This window comes from Nuphar pumila, chromosome 6 (genome assembly GCF_984573655.1).
Source record: "Nuphar pumila chromosome 6, dmNupPumi1.hap1.1, whole genome shotgun sequence".
Lineage (NCBI taxonomy): Eukaryota > Viridiplantae > Streptophyta > Magnoliopsida > Nymphaeales > Nymphaeaceae > Nuphar > Nuphar pumila.
Genome location: NC_143254.1, coordinates 26,377,874 through 26,394,285, shown reverse-complemented (window position 1 = coordinate 26,394,285; position 16,412 = coordinate 26,377,874). Strand labels below are relative to the sequence as shown.

The following is a 16,412-nucleotide window of genomic DNA, read 5'->3' as shown; positions in this document are numbered from 1 at the left end:
GACATTTATCAAACTCTAGACTTTAAATTCTTATTAATTTCAATAAAGTGAATGAGTGCATTTCTCATGATCATTGTTGCCAAACATACCAAATTATCATTTTCAAATAGTTTCATTTCAACCACTGAATTAATCCATTGTGATGTTTTGGGTCCTTATCAAACGTGTGGCAAAATATTTTTTTTACCATAGTTGATGACTATAGTCGATGCACGTGGGTTTAACTCATGCAATATAAGTCTGAGACTTATGATCTCATTAAAAAAAAAATCTCTGATGATTCAAACCCAATTTGGTACAATCATTTTAAATCTTTATTATGATACGATACTGATTTTTTTTCCAATGGTATGACTCCGTATCTTCATGAAAATGGGATTCATCATCAACATAATTGTGTTGCAACCCTTCAACAAAATGGGGTCATTGAACATAAACATCCAGACTTATTAAATGTTGCTCAAACACTTCAATTTCAGGCTAATCTAATTAAATTGTGGGGTGAAAGCATATTCAATGTGACTTATTTGATAAATCACCTTCTCTATAAACCATTAAACTGTAAGGTTCTCTATAACAAAGAGCCCACATACAATCATCTTTAGATTTTTGAATGCCTTTGTTATTTTTTTGATGTCCATCAAACTCATAAGTTTGATAATTGTGCTAAAAAATGTATTTTTTAGATTATTCATATAGTCAAGTTGGATATTGTGTTTATGATCTTGACACACATAAAATTTTTGTCACTCGATATGTCAAATTTTATGAAACTGTTTTTCCATTTCAAGGTCATGGTCCCTGGTAGTCATATCAGCCTCTACCAATTTTTGAAACTCAAGAAATGACATTACCCTACCCACAATCCCCACCCATACAAACCGATCCAAACGTCAACCCCATCCCCGATCCCATTTTGGATGTGGTAGATCCAGCTCCCATACACACCGACCAATCAATTCCCTACTTTCTGTTTCCACTAGGTTCCCTCCTGCCATTAATGGCGGGTAAAAAAAAGAGGACGACAACTCGAGATCGGGCAGGAGGGAGAGAGTGACGATGCTGGTTTCCAATGGCAGGTGAGTTTATTTGTTTTGAAAAAATCATTCAAAGGATGAATGTGAACAACAACAAAAATATCTACCTCCCATCCATCTGAAATCATTCAAAAGATGTACATTTAAAAAAGCAATTGGTCTGTCACATAAAGATGTGGCCATTCATGTGGAATCTGATCTATAACCAAACATTTGTGCATTGATAACATGGTCATACAAGCGATGCAACAGAAACATCTATATACTACTGGATGGAACAACGTAAAAGTAATAAAAGATAAACTCACCTATAAGATAGGTATAAACGAAATAGAACACAATTTATTCGTAGTAATATATTATTGTTGGAGATCTCAAGATGGGGTATGGCGATAGGGATGAGTGGAACAGAGTATATGATGATACTATATCAATATAACATACCCTGCACTTCTGTTGGTCCCATCACTGAACTCTGGGGCTCCTTGCAGTGAACTGGAGGAAGAAAGAAGCGCATAGACACATAGATGAAGCTGGTCCCTGCTATGGAGTTCAAGAGAATCACAAACATCACATTTGCGCTCGAGGCTCCCTCCAGCCATTTTGATGACCCAGGAATGGTTGTAAGTAATAGGACCGCGGGCACGGTCGTCATGACAAGGCGAGCAATGTACCCCTGAGAAAAAACAAAGAGAAAACATGATTAAAAACTCCCAACTCCAGTATTCTATTTAGAAACTCCCATGCATGCCATAATTTGAAACTCCAACTACCCTTCACTTGGGAACCCTGCTAGTGGGTTACCAACATCTTAATCAAAGTCAGATGTGCAGTGGAGATTGACTATGACCGGGAATTGGTTGTGCGTGATAGATTTGATATGCTCTTCGAGAAGCGGCCTGCGGTGCATCCACGGAAGTTCTTCAACCCTGGCCGAATAAGGCGATGGCCATCAAGTTGATGGTACCATCAAGTTGATGGTACCATCTGATTTCATCATTCTGAGGGCCTCCATGGCACCGGCCTACACGTGGCCAGGCTACAACACACTTTCAATCTCTCTTTTCCTTCTTCGACAGAGATCATGCAAGCATAGTACTGTTTTGCATGGCACCCATAACCACATTTAGGTTCCAGTCATCCATATCGTCATTTCTATCATTGGGACCTCACCGATGCAAGTTGTTTTCATCAAATTGGACCATGTGTGTGATCTACATCATCCATTTAGTGAAGATCGGAATTTGAATAGACAAAATCCGACTTATGTGAAGGACTTTTTGCTGATTCAAAAATCAATAACCACTAATAAAAACATGTTTTTTTATGTTTAAGAACACAATAAAAATAAATTGAAAATCATATTTTTTTTTGTTAAAGAACACTATCAAAAGATTGATTTCTATTAAATCAACCATGTTGAACCCATCATCAAAACAACTTAGTACCAATGAGATCCCAGAGGGAGTTATGACAATAGAGGATGATATAGGGATAAGTGGGGAAGCAGATCATGTCATGCTGAACATGTGTGTTTTTGCTCACGCTGTCATCGTAGCCACCCGATTTGCATTTTAAAAAGGTCAAAAGTCAACAAAACCACGTGGTATTCATCCAAAATGCAAACAGACGGGCACGATGTCGGCATGAGCAAAAACGCTCACGTTAAACGTCCGTTATACGGTTTCAGAAAGAACAAATGACAAAAGAATAAGCTTGTGGAAAAAACACACAGATCTTCGTTGAATATTCACAAGAGAGAACTCCAACTCCCACGAACTAATAACCGGTCTCTTCTGCGATTTTTACACAACTCAATAAGGAGAAAAAAATTAAGGGAAAAGATTAGCACTACCATCGTAAGAAGAAAACACACATCTGACGCAGATTCTTTCTTTAACCACTATCGCTTAATATCACTTAACAACTACGTCAAATTTTAATCAAATCAAAATAAAATTATGAACTAAAGAAGAATACGCCTGATTAAGCACTACCTTTCAACAAACAAGTGGCTGAGCCAATATTCAGAGGAGATTTGGGATCAACGGGTGGAGTCGATTTAGTGGACGAAAGGGAGAGGACGGTGTCTCCGATGGGTGAGAGAGAGAGAGTGAGAGGTAGGTGATTTCGTTTGTGATGATAATGATCTAGCTCAGGATGATCTCGATGAAGATGATCATGAAAAAGAAAATGAAAAATTAAAAGACGATCATGGCTATTTATGATGATAGTGGTGTAGAGGAGGACGTCGATGAAGATGGTCGTGTTGAAGAAGAAAAGGAAATGAAAAAGAAAAAAAAAACTATGATGAAAATGACAAAATTGATTATAGGGATTTTATGATGGTCGTGGTGCAATGGGGATGCTGAAGAAGAAAAGGAAATGAAAAGGGAAAGACGATGATGGAGATGACAAAACCGATGATATATGATGGTCGTGGTGCAATGGGGGTGCGGATCAGGTCATGACGTCTGTGTGCATTTTGGATGAATGCCACGTGGTTTTGTTGTCTTTTGAGCTTTTTAAAATGCAAATCGGATGGCCACGATGTCAGCATGAGCAAAAAACGCTCATGTTCACCATGACCTGATCCGCTTCCAGTGCAATGGGGGTGTTGCTGATGAAGATGGTCAAGCTAGAGAGAGAGAGAGAGAGAGAGAGAGAGAACCTTCATCGTTGACGTCTTCTTCCTTAGCTGTGTTGCTTCCTCCAAAGAAGGGCCATGACTCGACCACCACATCGGCACCAGGAAGCAGCCTAACATGGCCAACATCATCATGTTGACAATCTCAAGGGGATCTTTCTTATTCGCTGTCTTGAGATAGCAGTAACCAAACGCGAAGATGCCAAGGATGGGTAAGAACTTGCATACCATCTTCATAAGGCAGAAGAAAAAATCCTTCATAAGATCTGTCTGGAAACACAGGCAGAGAGAGAAGAATGGCCTTGCTTTTGGGGGGTTTGTATAGAGAGAGCTTGGTGTTCTTTTGTGGTGGGTAGGTGGGGGGAGGGGAGGGAAAGATCGAGCTTGGCATTCTTTTGCCTGTGAGAGAGAGAGACTAGCAGTGTGAAATGTCGTTTTACTACCTGAACCATCTCGAGTTCTATCAGGCTTTCAACGGGATCCTCGCATGGCCGGATTGCATGGACCCAGATCCACTGAATGCAAGGTCCACTCACATTAAACCCATGCCATTGGTCTAAACTCTAATGGGTGAAGATCCAAGCAATGAAAACTTAGATATCATTGGTTCCCAACTTGCTCGAGATCTTAATGAGGGAGGACTCATCAACGAGGTTGTTCTAAATTGTGACCCAGATATGAGTGAAGAACAAAATTCAACTAAATAATTAAAAAAAACTCAAATAATCAAAATGGATTCTAATGGATTTTGAACCCTATAGTGTCTCGCCCCGGCTCCTGCATCACTGCCTTCCATGAAGTATCCCTGACCCCCACCCCCACCACACCACCACTGCATCACTCTGCCTTCCATGAAGTTTCCCTCACAACACCCCCACCTCCACTGCATCACTCTGATTTCCATGAAGTTTCCCTCACAACACCCCCACCTCCACTGCATCACTCTGATTTCCATGAAGTTTCCCTCACAACCCACTGCATCACTCTGCCTTCCATGAAGTTTCCCTCACAACACCCCCACCCCCACTGCATCACTTTGATTTCCATGAAGTTTCCCTCACAACACCCCCACCCCCAATGCATCACTTTGATTTCCATGAAGTTTCCCTCACAACACCCCCACCCCCACTGCATCACTTTGATTTCCATGAAGTTTCCCTCACAACACCCCCACTGCATCACTCTGCCTTCCATGAAGTTTCCCTCACAACCCACTGCATCACTATGCCTTCCATGAAGTTTCCCTCACAACACCCCCACCCCCACTGCATCACTCTGATTTCCATGAAGTTTCCCTCACAACACCCCCACTGCATCACTCTGCCTTTCATGAAGTTTCCCTCACAACCAGGGGCGTAGCTAGGATTTATGCGAGGGGGGGGGGCAAACAGGGGTGTAGAAAAAAAAAATTGTGTGATAGTTGGGGGTTCGGGGGAAGCGCCCCCTAAAAAAAAAATTTTTTGAGATAAAATAAAAAATGGCTACAATTATTAATAAAAATCTATTTCATATGGACAAATCAAACTATTTGTTGCAGTCAGGGCTGGGCTAAAAAATGGATAAAAATCTATTTCATATGGAATCAGGGCTGGGCTTTAAAAAAATAAAAAAAATTAACTGTTTCCGGAGACAGGACTGGGCTACAGCCCAGTCCTGCCCCCCCCTAGCTACGCCTCTGCTCACAACCCACTGCATCACTCTGCCTTCCATGAAGTTTCCCTCACAACACCCCCACCCCCACTGCATCACTCGGATTTCCATGAAGTTTCCCTCACAATACCCCCACTGCATCACTCTGCCTTCCATGAAGTTTCCCTCACAACCCACTGCATCACTATGCCTTCCATGAAGTTTCCCTCACAACACCCCCACCCCCACTGCATCACTCTGATTTCCATGAAGTTTCCCTCACAATACCCCCACTGCATCACTCTGCCTTCCATGAAGTTTCCCTCACAACCCACTGCATTACTATGCCTTCCATGAAGTTTCCCTCACAAACCCTTTCAGCGGGATCCTTGCATGGCCGGATTGCATGGACCCAGATTCACTGAATGGAAGGTCCACTCACAATAACCCCATGTCATTGGTCTAAACTCTAATGGGTGAAGATCCAAGTAATGAAAGCTTAGATATCATTGGTTCCCAACTTGATGGGGATATTAATGAGGCTGTTCTAAATTGTGACCCAGATATGAGTGAAGAACCAAATTCCACTAAATAATTACAAAAAAGTTCAAATAATCAAAATGGATTCTAATGGACCTTGAACCCTATAGTGTCTAGCCCCGGCTCCTGCATCACTCCGCCACACACACACACACACCCCGCATCACTCTGCCTTCCATGAAGTTTCCCTCACAACACCCCCACCTCCACTGCATCACTCTGATTTCCATGAAGTTTTCCTCACAACACCCCCACTGCATCACTCTGCCTTCCATGAAGTTTCCCTCACAACCCACTGCATCACTCTGATTTCCATGAAGTTTTCCTCACAACACCCCCACTGCATCTCTGCCTTCCATGAAGTTTCCCTCACAACCCACTGCATCACTCTGATTTCCATGAAGTTTTCCTCACAACACCCCCACTGCATCACTCTGCCTTCCATGAAGTTTCCCTCACAACCCACTGCATCACTCTGTCTTCCATGAAGTTTTCCTCACACACCCTTCCGCCCCCGCCCCCCTACACTTGCAAATTGCATTATTATTATTACTGTGTTCGTTTAGCTGGCACTTAGAAACCTAGAAGTCTCAATGATGAACTTGTATTCTTGTTTCCAGAGAGAGAGAACCTTGCTAGACAAATTTTGTTTAACTAGATATTTGATGTGGTAATTCACAGAGTAGATCCTGATTCATTCATCGGAGAGAGAGTCTCTTGTTAAAGAAAGGAGAAATTTTGTTTAATATCTAGCTATTTGGTGAGGTGATCCACAGGCTAGATCCTTAAATTCACTGGGTAAACTAAGACACACACACAGAGAGAGAGAGAGAGGGAGCCTCTTGCTAAAGAAAGGAGCAAAAGTTTTTGTTTTCTGTATCATGAAGTGATCCATCTAGCATCCGAATTGACAGGAAATTTCCCCTGATGAAATGGTAGCTTTACTTCCCTTTTAAGGCATACCATGGAAACAAAAGATGGGGAGTTTTTGGTAGCAAACATTCCGAATATTCCCTTTTCATACACCTCAGTTACCAAGCTCCCAAAACAACTGAGGTATCCTAAATCACATAAACCTTACATCCTTTCCTACCATGCAAAGAAACTGCGCGGTACGGTATTGAAAATCCCACCAGATCTTTATGCCATTCTTTCAGTGCACCAAATTAGAAAACGCACACAGCACCTCTCCACCTGAGGCATTAGGTTTCATCACAAACTGCGCGGATTTCAATCAATAATACTGAAGTATTTTTCCTTCAAAGAGAGAGAGAGAGAGAGAGAGAGAGAGAGAGAGAGAGAGAGAGAGAGAGAGAGAGAGAGAGAGCACCTCTCCACCTGAGGCACAAGGTTTCTTCACAAACTACCCGGATTTCAATCAATAATACTGAAGTATTTTTCCTTAAAAAAAAAAGGTATCCCCATGTTCCATGAGAACTCCTTCGTCAGAAGCAATCAGGCCTTAAAAAGCAGCGAATCCTTCCAAGCTCGGTGCTCCAACCCTTCCAAAAGGACAAGGTCCACCAAAGTGCAACTGGGTTCATTTTCATGCTCCTGGATGGATGAGTTCTGGTCATGTTGAATGGAAGATTCTTTGATTTTGAGAAACCGGGTACCATGGAGGGGGCGAACAGAAGAAAGGATAAGGGAAAGGAGAGAAAGATCAAGAATTAGTCTCGGCCATCGTCCGGCGTTTAACAGATCCCGGCAAGGCAACCAACCTATATGTGTTACTCTCATGAAGGCTAGTGTTAACAACTGCCATGTCGACCGTGTGTTTGGGTGCCGTTCGATCCCCATGAAAGAACGGCATCCAGTGAAGGCGGACGAAACAACCTCTACATTATTGTCTTGAAGAATTAGTCACCGTGGGGCCCATCCATGTGGTGTTGTCGCATCATGGGTTGTTGGATGCCGTCCATTTGTGAGCAATAAAGGTTATGAAAGGGATGGTTTACTTTTCTGAAAGTTAGGTAAATGGAAGTGGGCCCCCACCTTGCTTTTGTCAAACACAAATTCGATGGGTTGCCTTCCGCGAAGTCCCCACCCCACCCACCCACCCACCCACCCACCACTAAAACTCGTTTTCCTAACTTTGTTTCATATCTACATCTCTTTCTTTTTTAAGTTTTCTCCTTTTCTTCTCCCCATTGAACTTTCTTCCCGTTTCATGGTTTTAATTTGTGGTGTCATTCTTTTTAGATAACATAGTTGATAAATGAGAGACTACTAAAGATTTGAGACACAATTTCTCCATGTCACAAGATATTAGATCTAAGAAGTGCATTAGATATCATTTTTTTCCATGCCCAATATAATTCTAAGCCAATAGATTTTATCAATCAAATGTGAGTAATTAACAAGGCAAAAATAACTACTTATTATGAATAAAATCTTATATATATATATATATATATATATATATATATATATATATATATATATATATATATATATATATATATATATATATATATATATATATATATATATATATATATATATATATATATATATTACTTGCGGACTCGTGCTTCACTCTCTTACACTTGGTCTTGCTTCCCACCACCTACGTATTAGGAGGGATAGGGTGTCAACTGGCAGGGTTTGACCCGGTACCAAACTCTATAGGGTCAGGGTGTGGTTGTAAAGAATGACGTTCGATTAGAATTTTGGTTGAACTCAAAGGCTCTGATTAATATATATGTAACCGGGTATGGTTTATGAAATTTCATATCAGACTTGGGCTCAACTTAAGTTCCGATTAATTAAGATCTGCAATTTTTCAATGTAAAAAAAAATATTTTATTGGGTTTGGTTCATGTACTGCTTATAGGATCTTGGTATTGTTTTGCTTATGGTTGGTCTGATTAGACCCAGGATCTGGATGCAGTACTACCACATCAAAACATATCCAAGTTCAGTCCCACTTAGGTCCAAACCAGATCTGATCCTTGACACACACACACACACAGAGAGAGAGAGAGAGATTGGTCAAAGTGCCTCCCATAGAGGGATGCCCAGATTTGATAATGAGATTTCAGTCAGAATCCTGGTAAGATGCTGTCTAATTAGAAGAAAAGCATTAGGGAAGAATTCAAAATTGTAGAGTTTGCATCTAGGGAATTTAAGCCATGTTTGAAAACTGGCATTCGGTGGTAACTAGGGTAAGAGGTATGAATTCCACAAATTCTGTGAATTTTGCACTTCTCATCTACTTGTTTGATATCTCTATCAGAATTCTGGCCAAGGATTTACCAAATCCGTGTTGAACTTGCTTAAGATTTTCAACTAGAACCATGAATTTTATAGTTCCATTCCCATGTACTGGTTCCCAAACAGCGTATCATAATTTACAATTTTACATTGATGGTTATGACTAAATGCTTAATCATTGATGGCTTACAGTATTTTTTTTTTTACAACAATAAAAATATATTGCAGATGAAAATAATTAATTTTAAAATACGTATTGCAAAATGCAAAAGACAAATGGATGTGCATTTTTCTACCAAAAATTTTCTGAGCATGCTCATAAGTTGTGAGTGGAACTGTGACAAGCATTCTCAGGTGCAGCTTTGTCAAGATAGCACCTTTTGCCCACTGTGTTCTTGAATCTTGTCTGAGCAATTTCAGTGTTTGATTCTTCAAACTGAAAGCAAAACAATCCAACAAGTTGGCAAGTGCAAGGTCACTATCAATATAAGATAAGTAGGTGCAGTCACCAATTAGACAAATAAATGCAGCAAAAACTTTTTACTAGATTATGATATGAAATATACACACCAAATAGCAGGTGAGTTTCAGAAATTTATCCAGCAGCAACTGGAATTAGTTTAAAATAAAATATGCCCACAAATACAACATAAATTTGAGAAATTGATCAAGCAGCTGGGTTTTCTATGATCTTGTTCTATTTGAGCATTTTATCAGACAGTTAATGTGCAGTTAACGATTAGATAAATAGGTGAACTAAAAGATGACGGAAACAAAAACTGCCCCTTCAAAAACATAACTCGATCTTTTTGTTGGAGATCTCTCTCTCTCCTCTTTTTTTATTACTTTTATCGTAGCCAGCTATATTGCAACACGGTTAACCCCTGTTCAACAAGCTGGTTTAAACATAAAAGATGATAGACCACAGCGGGGTTCGCCTGCATAGCCAGCAGGGTGGTTGTTGAGATGAAGGCACAGATCAAACCCCACTGGTGCATAGGCGTGTCCATAGCTTTGAGAGGTAGGCCACGTACGGCTGGGATAGTTGTGTGGCGTTAGGAGTGTAGCAGAGAATTAACATGGCCAGTGGAGGAAACACGGGAAGAGGAACAGAAATACATAACGCAACAGTTGGAAAGGGAATCGGCATGGAAGTTGCGGGCTACCACACCTAATGGTGGTAGTCGAATTGAGGAACTGGTGCTGGCATTGAATATTTCCATCTCCTGGCGCCTTAGAGAATTTTCAGACAAAGGCGTTGCATGTGGAGTGTATCCTTCTCCAACCGCGTGAAGGGAGAAATTTGGTTGCCCCTATTAAACCATAAAACTGAAAACCAGAAAATGGTTTAAGGACGATACTACCTTCACCTAACAGTCTGGCCACTCTAGTCCGCGTGGTTGGTAGGAGCTGTCAGGTGTCATTGTGGTGGGTTATGCAATTGGATTAAGATATTTTCTAAAATCTGAATCCCATGATAACTCGTTGGATGTTGCTTACTTTATCGGGTTGGACCAAATATCTGAATTCCTTTAAATCTCATGATAAATCTAACCTTTGGATCATGTTTAACATATGTTCTGTTTACTATTTTCATGTATTAATATAACCCCCAAGATTTTTGAACCCTTTATTTCGATATTTAATTGATTTATACAAGCCTTTGCATTGGGTTTGGTGCCTGTTGAAATTTGATCTCGATTTTGGATCTCTTTAGATTTAGGGGCATAGTCATTATTTGGTCATGAAATTTAAAAGAGATTTAGCAAAAAGGCTAGAGATCTCATTGAGAATGGTATATTTGTAATTGTTGGTGCAACAAAGGTCATCGTTGGCATTAGAAGGACACATTGGGCGTTTAATTTTTAGTCAAAGGTATTTAAGATAAGTTTGGGGTCATATGGCATTGACTTTTGTTTTTGGGGGGTAATTTGGGAAATTCACATAAGTTTGGTGGCCGACCTTTGTTTATTATTTTCTTTTGATTATTTCTTCTCTCTTCCCTCAGGCATGTTCTTATGTGTTACCTCTCTCTCTCTCTCTCTCTTTCACCCGCTGGCTCTCATCTCCTTCCTCTCCCTCGATCACTTTTGACTTGAGGGAGAAGGCAGGCAGCCGTGATATGTCCTGCCTGTGGAGGTTGAGAGTCTTCTATCGTTAGAGTTCTTCCTATAATCCTTGCAATTTTGGAGGAATTATTAAATGTTCAAAAATGTGACTTTGTATTTAAATTAGGTGAAAAAATTAGAAATTTAATTAAAGCTAACTTGATATTGAATTTACATGTTCAATGGAATCATAACTAAATTAGAGTTTGAAATTGAAATTAAATTTAAAGTTTATTTAGAATTAGCTTACATTTAGAATTTAATTTAATTTGAGTAAAATTTAAAGTGAATTTGAAATTTTATATGGACATGAATGTGGTATGGTTTACTAAATTTGAATAGATCACAATTAGATTTGAAATCCATAAGAGATTTAATTTTAGTAACCTAATGGAATGAAAAAATTAAAACTTAACTATAATCAATAAATTTTAGAAGTCTAATTGGTTAGACGCCCCCTTATGTGGGCCCAACCTAATGGAATCTCCTACATTGTGAAGAATAGGAAAAACAAATCTGAATTTTTTTATTTAGAATCTGCTTAAACCTAAAGTCAAAGAAAATTGAGAAATTTTCTTAAAAAAAGAGATATGTCTATTTAGTCATAGGAGCTAACTTAGATACTTTTCTAAGTTTATTTTAAAAATAAACATCCATAGGTTAGGATGTCCCACCTTAGTGGGCTCTTTTAGGTATGGCTGGAACCTCCTCAAGAGGCAAGACTGATACACATTAAAACATATCAAATAACGTGATAAGGCTTAAAACCAAAGTTTTTTTTAAAAAAAAATATTAGGCATTAAAAAAATTTTGAAAAGGAAAATTCTGAAAAACAAAGTGGGTTGAAAATGGGTAAGACTAAAGGAAACTATTGGGATTGGAAATCCCTATAGTCATAGAAAAAAAGGAGTTCTTTTGAAGCATCACTATAAACAATAAAGCCTATGTGTCTTGAAGGAAGCGTAAGCAGTCGGGTTGTAGTAAGTCTTCTCTTAAATTACTGAAAACTCTCCTCGCACTGCTGTGTCCACACAAACTTCACACCCATCTGAAGTAGATTGGTCAACGGTGTAGCAATCTTAAAAAAAATCTGGATAAACCGCCTGTAATATCTAGAGAGCCCTAAGAAACTACGAATGTCTGTAATACTCTTCAGTTGCTTTCAATTCAATACAGCCTTCACATATTAAAATATCAAATTGCATTTATCAACTTTAAATGAAATGTATGATTTTATAACCAAACATTAACATTTTATTGAAAGATTCGTTCACCTTAACCAGATCTATTGAGATCCCATAGAGATTACATGACCTAAAAACATTATCTGATTCAACCAAAATTTACACTTAGAGAATTTGGCAAATGGCTCATATTCTCTGAGGATTTCTAAAATAATCTATAGATGAACATTGTAATCTTCTCTACTCTCTTAATAAATCAGAATATCATCAATAAAAATGATCACAAAGAGATCTATATAGGGTCGAAAGATCATATTCATCAAATCAATGAAAGTCACCAGAGCATTGGTCAACCCAAACAACATAACCAAAAACTCATAGTATTCATATCGAGTTTAAAATGTCGACTTCTAGATGTTAGACTCCTTAATCATCAACTGGTGAAAGCCTGATTTGAGATCTATCTTAGAAAACGCCTTCAATAAATTGCCAAATTAAGTTAGAAAATCTATTTAACATGAGATTCAAATCTTAAGATACAAATCTAATCATACCCAATGCAATAATTACCATGTTTGCTCTCAGCTGATCGAATAATTCATCAATGTGTGGTAGGAGGTATTTGTTCTTAATCATCATTTGATTCAACATCAGATAATCAATGCACAGACACGTTGGTTGGTACTTCTTCTTTACAAAAAGAACAAGTGCACCCCATGAAGAAACATTGGTCTGAATAAACCCTTTGTCAAATAGTTCATGAAGCTACTTCTTTAACTCTTTCAACTTCGTTGGTGCCATCCAATATAATGCTTTAGATATTAGAGTTATTTCAGGCACCAAATCTATAGCAAAATTGATCTCTCACACAAGAGAAATTCCTAGAAACTCCTCAAAAAATACATTCGAGAATCCTTTCACCACTTTAAGGTCCTCCATCGAAGTTACTTCAGGCTTCACTAAGGATAAACTAGCCAGAAAGGCTTCACATCCCTTTTCCACACGGTGTTGAGCCTTTAAAGCCGATATCATTGTTATGTCCTCCATTTTTGCAGCTCGATACTCCAGTATAGGTTGGTCTGGAAGGTTAAACTGAATATGACGTGCATGACACTCAATACATGTATGGTGCTCGTAGAGCCAGTCCATACCCAAGATAACATTGTACACGATCATATCGAGCATAATTAGATTGACAAATAGGTTTTGCCCCAAAATCAAGACCTCTACCTCCAGTAAATAGGTATGAACAATAGTTCTATCACCTGAAAGTGTCACTATCTCTAGGATGTAGTCTAAGGTAACAGGAGATGATGCAATCATTTCAGCAAAATGAGTAGCCACAAAAGAGTGTGTGGATGTAGTATCAAACAACACCTTAGCATTATATCCTTTGATAGAAATAGTACATCTGATAGCATCAACATCCTGCTCTGGCTCTGCCGCGATCGTAGCATAGACTTGTCCCCCGACCTTTTATATCCTTGCTGCGAATGATGCAGTGCTTTGGGCACACTGTTTTGACTTCACCCGTTTGGGACAATCCTTGATGAAGTGTCCAAACTCACCATAGGATAAGCATGCCCGGGTAACTATCCTCCATTTCTCCTTCTCATGTGATCTCCCACATCTAGGGCGTACTTCTGCTCTCTGCAGTCGCTGGCATGCACTACCTCCCTGCTAGTACCATGGCTTTTTGACAATTGGTTTCCAATTCTAACCTCCAGCCACTCTATGAATGTTATTCCCATCGCCACACTTCTTTAATCTAGGAGGCTGGCTTTTTTTGTAGCCTTCCAATCCACTTATAGCAAATTTGTCATCTCGATTGCTTGATTCAGACAATGAGGTCTACTCCCAAGCACTCTACTTCTCATACCGTCTCTAAGTCCCTGCAAGTACTGCCACGTGCTACATACTGTTTTGAAGGTCTAAAACTCTATTGGAGGAGTTGCTGATGAAGGTGGTATAACTAACAGATCGGAGGTGGTACCCGGTTCAAACCAACGATTCACCTGTGTTTGGCGTTTTGATTCATAAGATTTAATTTATTAAAAAAGTTACTAAAACCTATGATTTCAACTCAATAGTTCCATATAATTTTTGGTGCTTCAGTTGCACCAAATATCAACCTTATTTTGTGTCATTATCGCACCCTATGGGTGCCATTCACCGTCAATTATTGGTAGAGTTTCCTTGATATGAGCACAAGGCTCGTATTATTTTGGAGAGTTGCATCCTCAAAGGTCAGGCATAAACTTTTGGGGAGTCCTTGAATCTTAATTGGGCTACGAGTAGGCCTGGGAAACGGGATGAGCAGCTTGCTCTTTTGCTCGTGAAATTCTCAGCTTAGCTCGAAAATTGAGCTTGGTGAACGTAGCCATAAGCCGCTGCTTATTTAGGTATCGGACTGAGTATGAACAAGTCATTTGGATTGAAAGCCTCTTCTTCGTTGTAACCATGAACTGAGTTTATGCTTGTATATTTTCTTATGTTGTTCTACACAGGTGACCACTCATCACCTGTATTTTCTTGTTTCTGATGTTTAATGAATGTGATTTCCTTAGAAAAAAGACACTATGAACAAGGAAAGCTCACCGAGCTTGGCTTGTCTAGCGTAAAACCCTAAGAGAACCTAAGGCCGCAAGTGCGCACCCCACAGCTGCAGCAGTTTTGTGTCTAGAAGACACGACACGACATGGCCATGTTACTTATCCAACACTATTTGCGTTTTTAATGTTTTTTTTGGCCAGGTTAAGAGAAAATACCTAATCACTATCAATACGTTAGCAGGCCTTTGGTTGATAAAACCTTTGTAATACCTCTTAAAATTTAAACAATTGCAAATATAAAAATGGGTGCAAATTACAATGTTTGGGGGTAAAATAGCAAATCCCAAAGCACCTTTCCCATTCTAACCAAACCAAATGGAGAGAGAAAACACTATAGGTACTTTTTGGCATAGTGCTACCATTTGGTTGGCTTTTGGGTGCCGTTCATCTTAGTGATGGACGACATGCAAGGTCCCTTGGACTTGATGCTCTCTGTCAAAAGTTGTATGCCTTCATGGGCCACATAACTTCACGTAAACCATGTGATCTTGAGTATCCGACCAGCTTGTCCAGGGTTGGACAAAATGAACAAAAAGAACGGAACAGAGCATTGGTTCTGTTCATTCTGTAACAACTGTTCTAAGTCCAACGTTTATTTGAACCGTACTCAAATGCTATGTTTCAATTGTCCATTGTTTGATGATGATATGCCAACAACTTGGACAGTCAAGAATAATGGGTGAAATTACTTTGTTTTGGATCGTATGACCCGATCCACCTACCATTTTACATGTTCTAACAAATTTATTATGGTTATTTGTCCGAATATGGATCCAATTATGAAATTATCTCTAAAATCATGATTTTTTGTTATGAATATAAATTTTTGCCCCAAATATAATTTTTTGCCTCGAATATAGACTTTGAATGACATTTTTGCCCTAATTGTAAATTATGTGAATTAGGCACCATATAGAGACAAATCCAAGAGCTTCCACACTTTGATCCTCAATAACCATGGGATGCAGAATTCAGCACCAGAAAAGAAAAAAAGAAACAAAAAAGAGGAAAAAGCAACACAATGGCCTTCCAAAAATATCAGATCGTTTCAGAGAAGAGTAACAAATCGTAGAGATATCATGAACCGCTCAAGTTTAAATGAAGGATTATGAAATGAATAATTTTCATTAATCAGATGAAGGATAAAATCTATACAGTTGGCCATGATCAACTTCTCAATAACTTGAGAGCAGATAAGTTGGTCTATATAACTTCTCAATAAGGATAAACAGCATGCAGGAAGGGCACCTTAGAATCTGAAATCCCCCCAGTAGCACCAATGGCTAAATCAAAGATCTCGAATCTCCTCTCACGGCAACCTACCCTTGGCCACTTGAGTGCATCTGCAGCGCCTTCACATGGGCAAAAACTACCACCAGACACCACAATGTAGGCCTTCTTTCCAACTGTTGATTTAAATTTCTCCAGAAGAGGTGCCA

General features: G+C 39.2%; 1 long non-coding RNA gene across 1 annotated transcript; it reads right to left on the bottom strand.

Moving 5' to 3' along the window:
- Positions 1-1,237: 1,237 nt before the first annotated feature.
- On the bottom strand, positions 1,238-7,656 carry LOC149834440 (uncharacterized). Its single transcript, XR_016432537.1, has 2 exons — positions 7,184-7,656; positions 1,238-1,713 (listed from the first exon to the last, which is right to left on the bottom strand). It is a non-coding gene; the product is annotated as an uncharacterized LOC149834440 (long non-coding RNA).
- Positions 7,657-16,412: the final 8,756 nt, after the last annotated feature.